This window comes from Eubalaena glacialis, chromosome 7 (assembly GCF_028564815.1).
Source record: "Eubalaena glacialis isolate mEubGla1 chromosome 7, mEubGla1.1.hap2.+ XY, whole genome shotgun sequence".
NCBI classification, from domain to species: Eukaryota; Metazoa; Chordata; class Mammalia; order Artiodactyla; family Balaenidae; genus Eubalaena; species Eubalaena glacialis.
Genome location: NC_083722.1, coordinates 19,896,731 through 19,911,276, shown reverse-complemented (window position 1 = coordinate 19,911,276; position 14,546 = coordinate 19,896,731). Strand labels below are relative to the sequence as shown.

General features: G+C 38.4%; 1 pseudogene; it reads left to right on the top strand.

The window, feature by feature from the left end:
* The first annotated feature begins 1,647 nt into the window (after positions 1-1,647).
* Positions 1,648-2,660, top strand: LOC133095650 (AP-3 complex subunit sigma-1-like; annotated as a pseudogene).
* Positions 2,661-14,546: the final 11,886 nt, after the last annotated feature.

The window sequence follows — 14,546 nt, the reverse complement described above, 5'->3', positions numbered from 1 at the left end:
TATACCACTTCTTCTTTATCTGTTCATCTGTTCATGGACACTTAGTTTGCTTCCATATCTTGGCAATTGTAACTAATGCTGCTGTTAACGTTGGAGTGCATGTATCTTTTTGAATTAGTGTTTTTGTTTTTTTTGGATAAATACCCAAGAGTGGAATTACTGAGTGATATGGTAGTTCTATTTTTATTTTTTTGAGGAACCTCCATACTGTTTTCCATACTTGCTGTACCAATGTACCTTCCTACCAACAGTGTACAAGGGTTCCCTTTTCTCCACATCCTTGCCAACATATGTTATTTTTGGTCTTTTTGATGGTAGCCATTCTGACAGGTGTGAGGTGATATCACATTGTGGTTTTGATTTGCACTTCTCTGATGATTAGTGAGGTTGAGCATCTTTTCATGTGCCTGTTGGCCATCTGTATGTCTTCTTTGGAGAAATGTCTATTCAGGTCTTCAGCCCATTTTTTAATTGGTTTTTTGTTTGTTTTTTTTTAACTTTAAGTTGTATGAGCTGTTTATATATTTTGGATATTGACCTCTAGGGTCTCTTTTTTTTAAATTTTCTTTTATAAGGGCACTAATCCCATTAATGAGGGCTCCACCCTCATGACTTAATCACCTCCCGAAGGCCCCCACCTCCAAATATCATCATGTTGGGGGTTAGTTTCAACATATGAATTTGGGAGGGGTACAAACATTCAATATATAGGAAGATAAATTTTTATTTCCTCAATATTGTGTTAAGTTTTCAGAAGGCCAATTAAGAATATCACAAAAGTCAACCAAAATTATTTTAAGAATTATTGGAGACTCTTAACACTTTAAAATATTATATGCTGTAAGGATTCGTTATAAATTCTGTTGGCTGTGATGATGACACTGTTGGCAGGTTAAAAAAAAGAAAAAGTCCTTATCTTTAGAGATATCCTCAAAACACTTATACGTGAGATGATATGATGTCTATCTAGATTTATTTTTTTAATTGTTATTTATTTATTTTTATTGGAGTATAATTGCTCCAGAATATTGTGTTAGTTTCTGCTGTACAGTGAAGTGGATCAGCTATATGTATACCTATATCCCCTCCCTCTTGGACCTCCCTCCCACCTCCCCGCCCCCCCTCCTCCCCACAGATATCTAGATTTACTTTAAAATACTCCAGATAAATAAAAAATAGAGTGTGAGGAATACATGGACCGAGACTGGGAAAATGTTGATAATTGTTGAAAGTAGGTGGTGTTTCATTATATCCACTTTTTTCCATTCTGTACCCATTTATTATCCCCACTCCTGTTTGTATGAAAACGTTCAAAATAAGTAAACAAATGGGAATTCCCTGGTGGTCCAGTGGTTAGGACTCTGCACGTTCACTGCTGGGGGCTGGGGTTCGATCCCTGGTCCAGGAACTAAAATGCAAGCTGTGTGGTGAGGCAAAAAAAAAAAAAAAAAAAAAAAAGTAAACAAACAAGAAAAGCCCATAGCAACAACAAACAAACAAAAAGGTAACTAAAAATAGGGGAAAGAATGGCCAGCACAGTCCCCAGGAGAGGCTCTCTAGCCTGCCTCAGCCCCTGGCTCTCAGCATCCGGCAGACCAGCCCTGCTCAGCCCAGGCGTGATAAAGGCGATCCTCATTTTCAGCACCCATGGTGCTGGGCTGCACCCTGCAGGCCTACAAGCCTTGTACGTGCCCATCCTTGAGATAGAGCCGAGAGTCAACGACAGAGACATCAGTGGTTAATGGGTAGGGGTATCTCACACGGTGCTGGAGTGACACCCCAACTGTGTGTGGCAGACGGGGGGCAGGACATGGCAGTAGTCTTCGTTCCCGGGGGAAGAGAGAGGTTACCAGTTACAGGGGGAATTGACTTAGGGTTGGCTTACCAGTTACCAGGGAAACTAGCAGAGGGACATTCCTCTCATTGCCCCTTTGATAAGCTATCAAGGTGTAGATGTTCTGATCTAAGATAAGAACAATCACTAGCTGGTGCCGGTGCAAGTATGTAGGAAGGTCAGTCATGTGAGTAGGGTGTAGGTGAAGCAGGCACTGGTGGAGCAGGGAATGTACAGAGAGTGAGAGAACAGCCATCTTGGGTGGCCTGACCATACACATGGGAACTTTCCAAGTTCTACCAGCCCTACAGTAAAGATACGCAACAGCAAATCATCAGGGAGACTTTCCATTTGGTACCTAAGAGAGATGAAAATGTTTGTAATTTCCTAGAAGGAGGATTATTAATTGTAGGATCTAATGACAAACTGACTTACAGACATTATATAACATTATATTTTGTCTTCCATGTGGATTCTTCAGAGAGTGAACTTGGCATTTTAGATATAATTCAAGTATTTTGGAAACATTAGATAAGTGTTTTTGAAAGTGTCTGTGAACTGGTTTTAATTCTCCATGTAGACAAGGAATAGAAATGGTGATGGGAGTAATGAATGATATTAGAGACCAATATGAATGAGATTATTACATAAATTGATGCACAAAATAAGCTGAAGATCTCTGAGACTAGCATAGCAGGAGCTCCAAGCTGTACTGCATGTATCAGATGTAAAAAAAAAAAAAAAAAAAGAATCTTCCTGTGATCCAAGAAATGTCAGCGGTGGTGATATAAGTATAAAAGTGCCAAACCTGCCTTCTTTCAGATAAAAAATTTAAAAGGTTACTCCCAGGTAAAATCCAGAGGGAAAAGTCATCTAAGTTTACCATTCACTTGTTCACCCAAAATAGGGGAGAGTCTTCGCTTTTGCTCTTGGATCGAAGCCAAGGTACTATATACAAGTTATGCAAAATTAGTATGTGTAGTTCAATGTTGCTTTCCTTGCTCGGTGATTTTAAAGAAATTGAGTAGTTCCTGTATGATTTTTTTTTTCCTTTTCTAAACTGCATTTCTATGCCCACCAAAGGCATGCTCTAGTATTGGCTACTGTAGTATTCAATATTTCAAAAAGTGTTTGAGACATTTAACTATCAAAACCCAAAACGTTGGCGTTTGAATGGGTATCAAGTGCAGCATTCCTTAATTCTTTCTGCTATTTGTCACAATTGTTATTTAAAGAACCAAATATGTATTGCATGAAGACGTTGTACCCTTTTTCCCTTAGTTAAAATAAATGCCAAGGTACCTGGAAAAATAATTCAAGTGAACAATTCAGTAAGTCCATATCTCACTATGATCTGCATTCCATTAGGTATGACTATGAACATTTAATCAAAACTTTTCAGTTGTAATTTTATGTTCACATTGTATTTGAATACCTCCCAATATTTTTGAAAGAAATCTTTCAAACACACATATATGGCCTGTCCACAGATTTCTCACGCTTTTTATTTTGAAAAATTTCAACTATACATGAAAATGGAAAGACTAGTACTGTGAAAGCCTGTATACCCCCCACCCAGATTTAACAGCCATGTTTTTGATCTCTCTGCATATAGTTTTTTTTAACTGAACAATTTGCAATTCTTTGTGACACTTTTGCTCCTTCTATTTCTTCCCTTTCCTCCTGAGCTTTTAACTGTCCCTGCTCAGGACCCTTCACCAACTCTGCTTGCTGCTTGCCACTTGAACGGGGCATTCTAAATGACTCCAATTCCATCCTTTGTCTTCAGTTAAGCACTAAAACATTTTGTTGCTTATTAAAGGAATATCAGGGCTTCCCTGGTGGCACAGTGGTTGAGAATCTGCCTGCCAATGCAGTGGACACGGGTTCGAGCCCTGGTCTGGGAAGATCCCACATGCCGCAGAGCAACTGGGCCCGTGAGCCACAACTACTGAGCCTGCACGTCTGGAGCCTGTGCTCCGCAACAAAGAGAGGCCTCGATGGTGAGAGGCCTGCGCACCGTGATGAAGAGTGGCCCCCGCTCGCCGGAACTAGAGAAAGCCCTCGCACAGAAACGAAGACCCAACACAGCTAAAAATAAATTAAAAAAAAAAAAAAAAAAAAGTTTAAAGGAATATCAGGCATCAGTAAGAAGATGGAGAAAATCTGCTTTGTGTGGGAGAACTCAAGAGAATGTTCTGGCCTTTGGGTGTTGACTGAAAAACCATACCCCGAAGCTATTCAGAGGAAGGAATGTAGGTAAAAAGCAAAAATGTTTTGCATGTTAGAGGCTTAGGGAAAACATTTGATGGCAAATAAGGCAGAATATCATCTTTCTCAATTATAAAGTTGTGGGATGTCATCTATCCATGGTAAAGACCTGTCTCCCCCATCTCCACACATAAAGTGGACAATTGCAAACCCCACTAACAGTACACATGGTAACCCCAAATACACACAGTGCACCTTGATCTCAGGTCTTAGTGCTTCACAGGATTAATCAATCTGTTTCGCTTGAAAGGACTGCATCTAATCCTTTAAGTATTAGGGAATGGATTGCTAATCCATAAACAAAAGAGAAAAGCAAGTCCCTGTGCTACCTGATTGATAGGTAAATCTTCCATTCAGGAGTTCATTGCTATTAAGGAGACAACACCTGTGCTGAGAATTAAGCCTAAACTGAGGTAAAGTGGACCTTGAGATTAGGAGAGAAAAAGAACCAGTACACAGTGCTGATGTGTCAGGTAAAGAACAAGGAAGGAGGCAAGCTGAGTCCTTTAGTAAGGTGTGTGTGTGTGTGTGTTTAAATGGAATAAGAAAATTGGATGTTTAAATCAACAAAATGCAGAAGATAAATTAGTGTGTAAGATGGGCATATTAATAAGCATATATTTTTACTATTGGGAAAAAAAATTTTTAAAAAAGGAACTAGTTTAAAGCAAGATAGTTTCCATTTTAGTTTTCTTTTATTTACCAAATATGGTAAAACTGTAGCAGCTACAGATTTAACAGAAGTAAAACAGATGATGTTATTAGGAAGTCACAAATGCACTGGTTTTAGACTTTGTTGGCTTTTAAAAATAAAACAGTTGCCCTTTTTATTTTCCATTCCATATTACATATTAAATACTCTCAAATATCTAAAGGACCCCAATCAGAATTTTTTAATAATAAAATTATCTTGACGTGGCTTCTTTCTTATGAATTTACTAAAATACTTAAGGAGAGGAGAAAGAATAGTTAAAAAGACATATCCTGTGATTGTAATCTACTTTTAATCTAACTAGAACCTAAATTAATTACTAATTTTTATGCCTGCTTTATTATAAAATGGTAGCCCAGTTGTAAACAACTTACTCTGATTTTATGTCAAAAGACTAGCACAGGTGAAAACTGAAAGTCTAGAGTTTAGTTAATAGTAGTGTATTATACCAATGTTGGTTTCTTATTTTGGCAGCTGCAATACAGTAACATAAAATGTTAACATTGGTGGAAACTGGCTGAGAGTAATATGGGAACTCTCTGTAAATAAAAGAGTAAAAGGAGTCTTTGTGACTCTTCTGTAAATATAAAATTATTCTAAAAGAAAAAGGTTATGATTTTTTAAAAAGCCTAGCATGTGATGATATTTATAACAATGGGTGTAAGGATGTAAGGATAATGGCTCGCTCAATATTATCCAGATGATTACTGTAATCATGAAAATTATACATAAAAAGCTTGTTAATTAATATTTTGGACTTTTCTAAGTAAATCTATGTTTAAAAATTCAGCTCAGACTATCAGTTCTAAACAAGTAACCTTTAAAGCACAATCAGACTAAGAACAGTTCTCTAATTTGAGGGATATTAGAATACCCAGAAATAGTCTTTCTTGAGACCAAAATAAGTTGGATGAGGCCATTTGAACAAAAGAAAGTTATTGTCTGCCAGTTTCTCCTGCATTTCTGGTTAATTTGGAGGGAAAAATAAAGAACTGCAAGGAATCAGATGTCCATATATATCTTCTTTTTCCATTTTTTTCTGATATTCAGATATTTCTGAAATCAGGGCAGTTGGTAAGATCTAAAAACCCAGGAGACAGAGCTCTTTTAATAAGTAATTTTGTAGAGCTCATTAAAGATATCACATGCCTTCTTATTAAATAAACTAACTAACTAACTAACCCAAAGAACCTATGTCCGGTCCCACCACAGTTCTTGGCATTTAGTCTTACAGACCAGGCAGCTGGCTACTGCCCATGGACCCAATCTGGCCTGTTGTTGTTCTTTTTTTTAAAGCCCATGGATTAAGACTGGTTTTTACACTTTTAAATAATTGAAGAAAAAAAACCAAAAGGAGAATATTTCATGACACATGAAATGAAATTCAACTTTTAGCATCTGTAAATAAAATTTTATTAGAACACACCAATATCTCTATGGCTGCTTTTCTGTTACAAAGGCAGAGCTGAGTAGTTGTGACAGAGATGAGAAAATCTAGCATATATACTGGCCCTTTAGAAAAAAAGTTTGTCAATTCTATCATAGACGACTTCCGCCATACGCACACACCTCCCTCTTGGTTTTCAGAGCAGTGTTCTCATTTGACTTTCCAACTAACTGCCACTCTGGGATTTAAGCAGCCATACGACAGGCTTGGTCTGGTGAGGACAGGACAAGGAGCGTGGCTAGCTAGGAGGGGCCTGGCAGACACTAATAGGAAGGTAAGATGTCAAGTACTGGAAGAGCTAATATATGGCTGAAGAGGTCGGGCAGGTCCTGGTGATCTGATAGAAGGGTCCCATTTTAGGAAGTCAGCCGAGGAATTAGGAGACAGGAATAGGAGACATGATATGAGTGGTCTAGGAAGAGCCTAGAAGGTCAGAGTTTGCAAGAGCTGCATGAACAAGCAGGGTGAAACCAAACCCACATTCTAATCTTGAGACAAAGGTCACTGCCCCATTTTACACTGCTATCTGGGGTTGGATGGCATTAGGTCCAAAACTACTAATGACATTCAGAAGAAAATCAAGGACGTGAGGGGAACCCTACCTTCTCATAGATTTAACTCCTGTGATGGATGCTGAAGAAAAACCGTTTCTCTCTCGACCACTAGACTTTCCTTGATACTGGTCTTCCTCCACTTACAATGGTGTAACGTCCTGATGAACCCATCGTAAGCTGAACATATTGTAAGTCAAAAATACATTTAGTACACCCAACTTACAGAACCTCATAGCTTAGCCTGGCCCACCTTAAACATGCTCAGACACTTACATTAGCCTACAGTTGGGCAAAATCGTCTAACACAAAGCCTAGTTCATAATAAAGTGTTGGATATCTGTGTTTTATTGAATACTGTACTGAAAGTGAGAAACAGAATTGTTTACCCTCGTGCTTGAGTGGCTGACTGGGAGCCGCGGCTCACCGGCCGCTGCCCAGCATCACAAGAAAGTATCATACTGTTTATCACTTGCCCAGGAAAAGATCAAAATTCAAAATTTGAAAGACGCTTCCACTGAATGCATATCACTTTCACACCATTGTGAAGTTGAAAAATAAGTCAAACCGTCATAAGTCAAACCATCGTAAGTTGGAGATCATCTGTATACAGTTCCACAAAGTATTGATTACAAGCTTTCTTTACTTTTATATCTTTACCTTGGGGCAGAAGCTTGTCCTTGTTTCATGACTAGGCCATATATCTAGTTCCATTATCAAAGTGAAAAGCTATCTTACCCATCTCCCAAGCAAGAAAATCTCCCTCATATGTCACTAGAAGTCCCCAGTGCCTACATTCATCCCAATTCCCGTCTGACCATACAAGAAGTATATACTGTAATGAACAATAGTTGGGCGATGAAAAGTGACAAAAAGAGGGAAGTCATTAAGTTGTGCTGATTCAATCCTTTAATAGCCAGGAATAAAAATAGATAATTTTTTTGATTTGATAAATCAAGTATAGTAGAATAAGTATGTTTTAAAATGTAAAGATAAATACTAAAAAGAGCAGAAAGAAGGAAGAAGTGGTAATAATTTCATCAGTGCTGATAGTATGGGGTCAATTGGTCCTGTCTAAGGAATAGAGGATTAAGTGTATTACATAAATTTACATTTATAAAGAACCATTACGTTAGGAGTTTGGAATTAACATATTTACACTACTATATATAAAGTAGTTAACCAACAAGGACCTACTGTATAGAACAGGGAACTATACTCAATATTTTCTAATAACCTATAAGGGAAAAGAATCTGAAAAAGAATATATATATATCTGTATCTATATATAGATATAGATATAGATATCTGAATCACTTTGCTGTGCACCTGAAACTAACACAACATTGTAAATCAGCTATACTTCAATAAAAAAATAATTTTTTTTAAAAAGTAACTGCTGGGGTAAAAATGCAAATATGTATTTCCTTATAACCCACACCCATACCCACAGAAGAAAATACAGTCTGAATATTGAAAGATTTAAATAGTAACAAAACAAAACACCACAAACAAACAAAAAACCAATCCAGAAATCGTTTTACAAAATGTGATGCAGAGTTAAGACCAAACGTATATGTATATGAGCTTAATTAACTCTGACAGGCACTGTTGCCTACCCAACAGCCATTGCCCTGCCTTTTCCCTGTTTTTTTGTACCCTGCTTTTGTTTGGAGCATGTACCCAGCCCTATGGGATGAGTCACTATTGGCTAAGCTGGGCATGGGTATTCTGTGTCCTTTTGTCAGCATCCCTTACATCTAAGAGTAGCCAGGAGTTGACTGAAGGAAAATGTACAACCTAAAAGTTTCAAGTTATGTCTTAATCAGGGACCTTACTGAAAACTATATAGCCCAGGAGACAGCCTCTCAGATAGCTCTCAGAAACTGTTCCAAAGAGGGAAGGGAGGAACCAGGGTATACAGGACTTTTTGTTGGGAAACAAACCCTCCCCCCCCACCGCCCTGCCCAGAAAAAAAAAAACCCATGTCGTCAGACATCAAAAGATTACTGCTAATCTCAAAAAAACAGATCTCAAGTTAATGATTTTAGTGCTTGTCTGTGTATGCAAAGATGCAAGAGTCTGGACTCATTGAAATTATTCCTTAGATGTGTATCTTAACTATCTAGGGCCAGTATCCTGTTTTTCTCCATCCTGAATTCTCCTCAGGGTGCACCATTGGGGTGACTGCAGTGGCTGATGGCTTGATTACAGGCAACATTCGTTGTTTACTGGAATGGCAGGCAATTTTTTTTTTTTTATACACCGGTATATGACCCGTTTTTATGGCCAATGAGACTTGAGGGGACATCTACTGCAGGGCACCGGGAAATATAGTTTTTTCCCCTGATAAGAGTAGCCCCAGGAGGATAAAACCTTTTACCCTGACTACCCTTTGTTTTCTGCCTTTGAATGTGCATATGATGTTAGGAGCTGTGGGAGCCATCTTGTGTTCATGAATCAACAAAATAAGGGCTGGCAGAGCAGAGGGAAGGAGCCTGAGATCTGATGACTTTGCTGAATGAAGGCCAGCTACCGAGTTGCAGAGTGACTCATATCTTTCCTTGCAACTTTCATTTCTGTCTTCAGGCCTATAGTACAAGGAGGTCATGATTAATGTTGCTTAGCAAAATATTCCCCTCCAAAGCTTTTAACCATTTGCCTTTGCAGACGTTTAGGTATTTCACTTGCAGCAGAGAAGAGTTGACTTTGTACTAAAAATCTTCCTAGCAGAGAATCTTCCCAGCTTCGGATTACATAAGTGACCTTTAGCTTGTGGCATAGAATTCCAGAACACTGGAAATGGCAATGCAATAATGGAAAATGATTCAGAAGGAGCTTCTTGAGGTCACACACTTGGGTTACATAAACTGCTTCAAACAGCCTTTAATTCTTTATTCTTATACATGCTTAAGCTCCTATTAGTTATTGGGTATTACTACTACTTGGTATCTTTTACTGATTTCAACAATGACCTCTTTTTAGCTAAATCCATTATTCTTCTCCGGTTCTTCATTTTCTTGACCTCTCTATTGCATTTTTAGAAAACAATTACACCTACCCTCAAATGCTCTCTTCCTTGACTTCCGTTCTATTTGCTAGCAGTTTCTTCTCTTTTTATTGCCTTTGATTCCTCACGCCACCCCTTCACGGTATATTCCCTTTCCCCAGTCCTTTGCTCCCTACGCTCTTTATTCTTTCACTCAAGGTCACATCATCTTCCCTACAGCCATTACCTCTGTGCTAACAAAGGCCTGTGCTACTTTCTCACTTAAATTGTAGTCCCCTACTGCTTCTTGCTATTTACTCTTGGATATTGCACTGGTACTGCAATTTGAACGTATATCCCTTCTCAAACTGGCTCCTTTTTCCATTTTCCTGCCTGTGGTCATGGCATGGTCATTTTCTTAGTAACTGCTGTTGTTTGGTAGAAACGAAAGAAATTTAAGTTGGCTCAAACAGCAGAAATTTATTTTCTTACAGTTCTGGAGGCTAGGAGTCCAAGATTAAGGCATTGACAAGTTTAGGCCTCTCTCCTTGGCTTGTTGATGGCTGCCTTCTTGCTGTGTCTTCATATGGTCTTTTCTCTATCCACACACATCCCTCGTGTCTCTCCCTCTCTTTTTTTTTTCTTTTTTTTGTCTCTCCCTCTTTTTATAAGGACACCAGTCATATCGGATTAGCGCTCACCCTAATGACCTCATTTAACCTTAATTACATCTTTAGAGGCTTTATCTCCTGATGCAGTCACACTCTGAGGTGTGCTGGGAGTTCAGGGGTGGGGCATAATTTCATCCATTATAGTCACCCAGGCCATATTATTTTGTTCTCCTCTTTACTTATCTCCATTATCTTCTATCCAGACATTTAGTCTTCTAGACTTTTCCTATTGTGTCTAAATCTATTTCACCACCATTCCCAGTGCCATTCTCAGACCTTAATCAATTGTAAATTTCCTTGCCTAGTCTTTATAAGGCCCTCTATAATGACTCACCTAATCTTTTCTTTTGGTATTTTTGTCAAAGCCATTCATGTTTGTAAGAAATATAAATGCTAATAATCAAAAGGAACGGTCCTCTGCCCTAATCCCAGGCCCATCGCCCAGATGTAGCCTCCATGTAGAGCTAAATACTGTGCCAGGAGTACATTTTTTCCTTAAGATCCACTGTTCTTAGAAACTAGAAGCAAGATAGTTTGTGACACATATGCGTTCCAAAAACTAGAATAGATTTTTACTGAATAGTGGTATAACTGATGGTATATGTTTCTTAAAGGTCCAAATGTAATTTTAAAAATGGAAAAGGAAAAAAAAGACCCACTGTTAACAATCCCTGGGCCGTCCGAAATAAACTGCTCTTAACAACCATACAAATACATCCTCTTTTCTGTCACTCCACCAGTTGCTCAAAAATCTTTCCACATTTAGTTCATTTCATATTTGGACATTTTCTAATTATTTTTAGAGCTTCTAATTATTATTTTTTTCCTTATTGAAAGGTATATTAGTTTCTTAGGGCTGCCATAACAAACTACCACAAACTAGATGGCTTAAAACAATATACATTTATTCTCTCATAGTTCTGGAAGCCTGAAGTCAGGGTGTTGGGAAGGGGATGCTCTCTCGGGGCTCTAAGGAAGAAGCCTTTCTTGCTTCTTTCTAGCTTCTGTGGAACCAGCAATCTTTGACATTCCTTGACTTGTAGTTTCATTATTCAGTTTCTGCCTCCATCTTCACATGGCCTTCTTCCTTGTGATTCTGTGTATGTCTCCTCTTCTTCTTGTAAGGACACCAGTCATTGGATTTAGGGACCACCCTAAATCCAGGATGTTTTCATCTTGAGATCCTTAACTAATTACATCTGCAAAATCCCTATGTCCAAATAAGGTCACATTTTTTTTTTTTTTAAGGGTGTTGTTTTTCACTTTGTTTCACAAAAAGAAATATTTACCAGGTTACCAAGAAAATGCATAAGGCAACAATAAGTACCAGAAAAAAAAAGACAGAATGTGCATTTGAGTTCAGCTAAATCATAGTATCTAGCATGTTGACTGGTACAACTTCCAGATTTGCAATGTGTTCTTTTTTTTTTTTTTTTTAAAGAGGGCTTGAGCTTTAGCTCAGTTTTTTGTTTTTTATTTTTTTAAAAATTAATTTATTAATTTATTTATTTTTGGCTGTGCTGGGTCTTCGTTTCTGTGTGAGGGCTTTCTCTAGTTGCGGCGAGCGGGGGCCACTCTTCATCGCAGCGCGCGGGCCTCTCACTGTCGCGGCCTCTCTTGTTGCGGAGCACAAGCTCCAGACGCGCAGGCTCAGTAGTTGTGGCTCACGGGCCCAGCTGCTCCGCAGCATGTGGGATCTTCCCAGACCAGGGCTCGAACCCATGTCCCCTGCACTAGCAGGCAGATTCTCAACCACTGCGCCACCAGGGAAGCCTGCAATGTATTCTTGATTGAGGATCCAGATTCCAGTCTTCTTTTTCTCCATTAACTCTCATTTTTTAGGGTTAGATCTGTATTCCCTTACAGATTTTCTTCTCTTTCTACAAAGGGACAAAAATTCAGGTCAAAAACAGTAGTCACATCCCGGGCTTGAGAAAATAATTGGTAGTTAAATAATGAAAGTGGTTATTCCTCCCCTACACATTCCCAAAAGAGAACATGAGGGCTGGATAATTATACATTGGCTTTTTGACCATCAACCCCCAACAGGATTTTTCCATCCTACCATTAAAATGCTGATTTCTCAACACTGTCCTGTCGTGTTGTTGGACTGCTCTGGTTAGAAAGCTCTGGATGTTAGGAGGTTCTTCCCAACATTAAGAAGGAATCTGGAGTGAATGTTCTCGTCTTCTGCTGAACTTAAAGCTTCTGTCTGGAGTAACATAAACCAAGACTCGTTTCCCTTTCATGCAACAGCCCTTCATGTGTTTGAAGATGGCTACTGTGCTGCCGCTGAGCCATCCTCCCATCAACTAAGAAATGCCCCAGTTCTTTCAATCATTCTTTGAATAACTTGATTTCTAGTACTTTACCCAGCTTATCTGTGCCTTCTAGACAGTGCAATTCTTCAATATGCCTAAGTGTGTACCTAAAACTAAACACAATACCCCAAAGGTGACATCCTGTCCTGCCCAGAGAGATGTGGTTACTTCCCATCAGCCATGCAGTGTTTCTTTTAATGCAAACTAAGTTTGGGGACTATTTTAAAGTATCTGCATCCACTGTTGTACCAAGCTTGTGATGAACTAAAGTCTTTATCTTTTATTTTAAGACTTAATACCATTCTGAGTCTTTAATTGCACTTATGCAATTGATTTAAAAAAAAAAACTAAATATGAGATTTTACATTTATTCCTATTAAATATATCTTGAAGCTTCCAGCCCATGGAGGCCATGTTGATACTCTCATGAGCTCTGAGGGCCAGAAGGTCACATTTTGAGGTTCCATGTGGACATGAAGTTTCAGGGGACACTATTCAACCCACTATAAGGGAAAAATATGACTTGCTCAGTATATCATTAATGTTTTTCCCACCCTAATTACTTTGAAGAAAGAGGGAATTATGGTCCAAAATGAACCCAGGAGCTCAAACAATGTCATCACTGCCTTGTTTCTTTCTCTCCAACACTATGGCTTTGTTTTCCTCTATGTTGGCTTCATTCTCAAGCAAGCTTTACCTCATGTGCCAGCAAAGATAGGTTCTAGCATCTCTCTAGGCTCATCCTCTTCATAAATGATGATCCAAGAAAAAATACAAATGACTTTCCTGTTAGTTCCAGCAAAATACCTAAGGAAGTCTCAGATAGACGTTGTTTGGCTCATCTCTGAACCAATCACTGTGGTCAGAGGAATGAACAAAGCTTACTCGGCCTAACCTGGGTCACATGCCCACCCCTAGTATGAGAGGTGGAATGACCCTACCTAAACCACAGGGAATAAGAATGGGGAAGGATGGTGCCCTAAGAGATCCTTGGTAGATGAAAATCACATTATTCCTTGCAAAGCTGAAAATAGCTTTATCAATATCTTGATTGATAGTTTAACTGTACATGAAAAAGTTCAAAAGTACAGAAAAATTGAAAGCATTTTATGTGAACACCCATATGTCTATCACCTAGATTCTACAATTGTTATATTTACATTATCAAATATCTATCCATCATTCATCCCTCTGTTCATCTATTGATCCATCTTATTAGGCATTTCAAAATCAGTTTCAGACATTACTACATTTTACTCCCAAACACTTTGGCATGCATATCATTACCTAGAGTTCAATATTTGTTCATAATTTTTTAATTTGAGTTAAAATTTGTATACAACAAAAGGCAAAAATTTTAAGGGTACCATTCAATGAGTTTTGACGCTGCAACCCAAATCCATATCAAGATACAGAACATGATGTTCCTTCATGTCCCTTTCCAGTAAACCCCTGTACCTACCCCTCGCAGAGACAACCATTATTCTGGGTTTTTTTTTCAATCATAGGTTAATTATGCCTGTTTTAGGACTTCATGTAGATGGATTCATACAGTATTCATTCTTTGTAAGAATTATTTTATTCCACATAATGTTTTTGATGTTCATCTACATTGTAGTCTGTATCTATTCCACTGTATGAATGAATATACCACAGTTTATCCATTCCCCTATCGATAGACGCATGGGGGCTGTTTCCAATTTTCAGCTATTATAAATAAAGCTGTTATACACATTCTTGTACACATGTT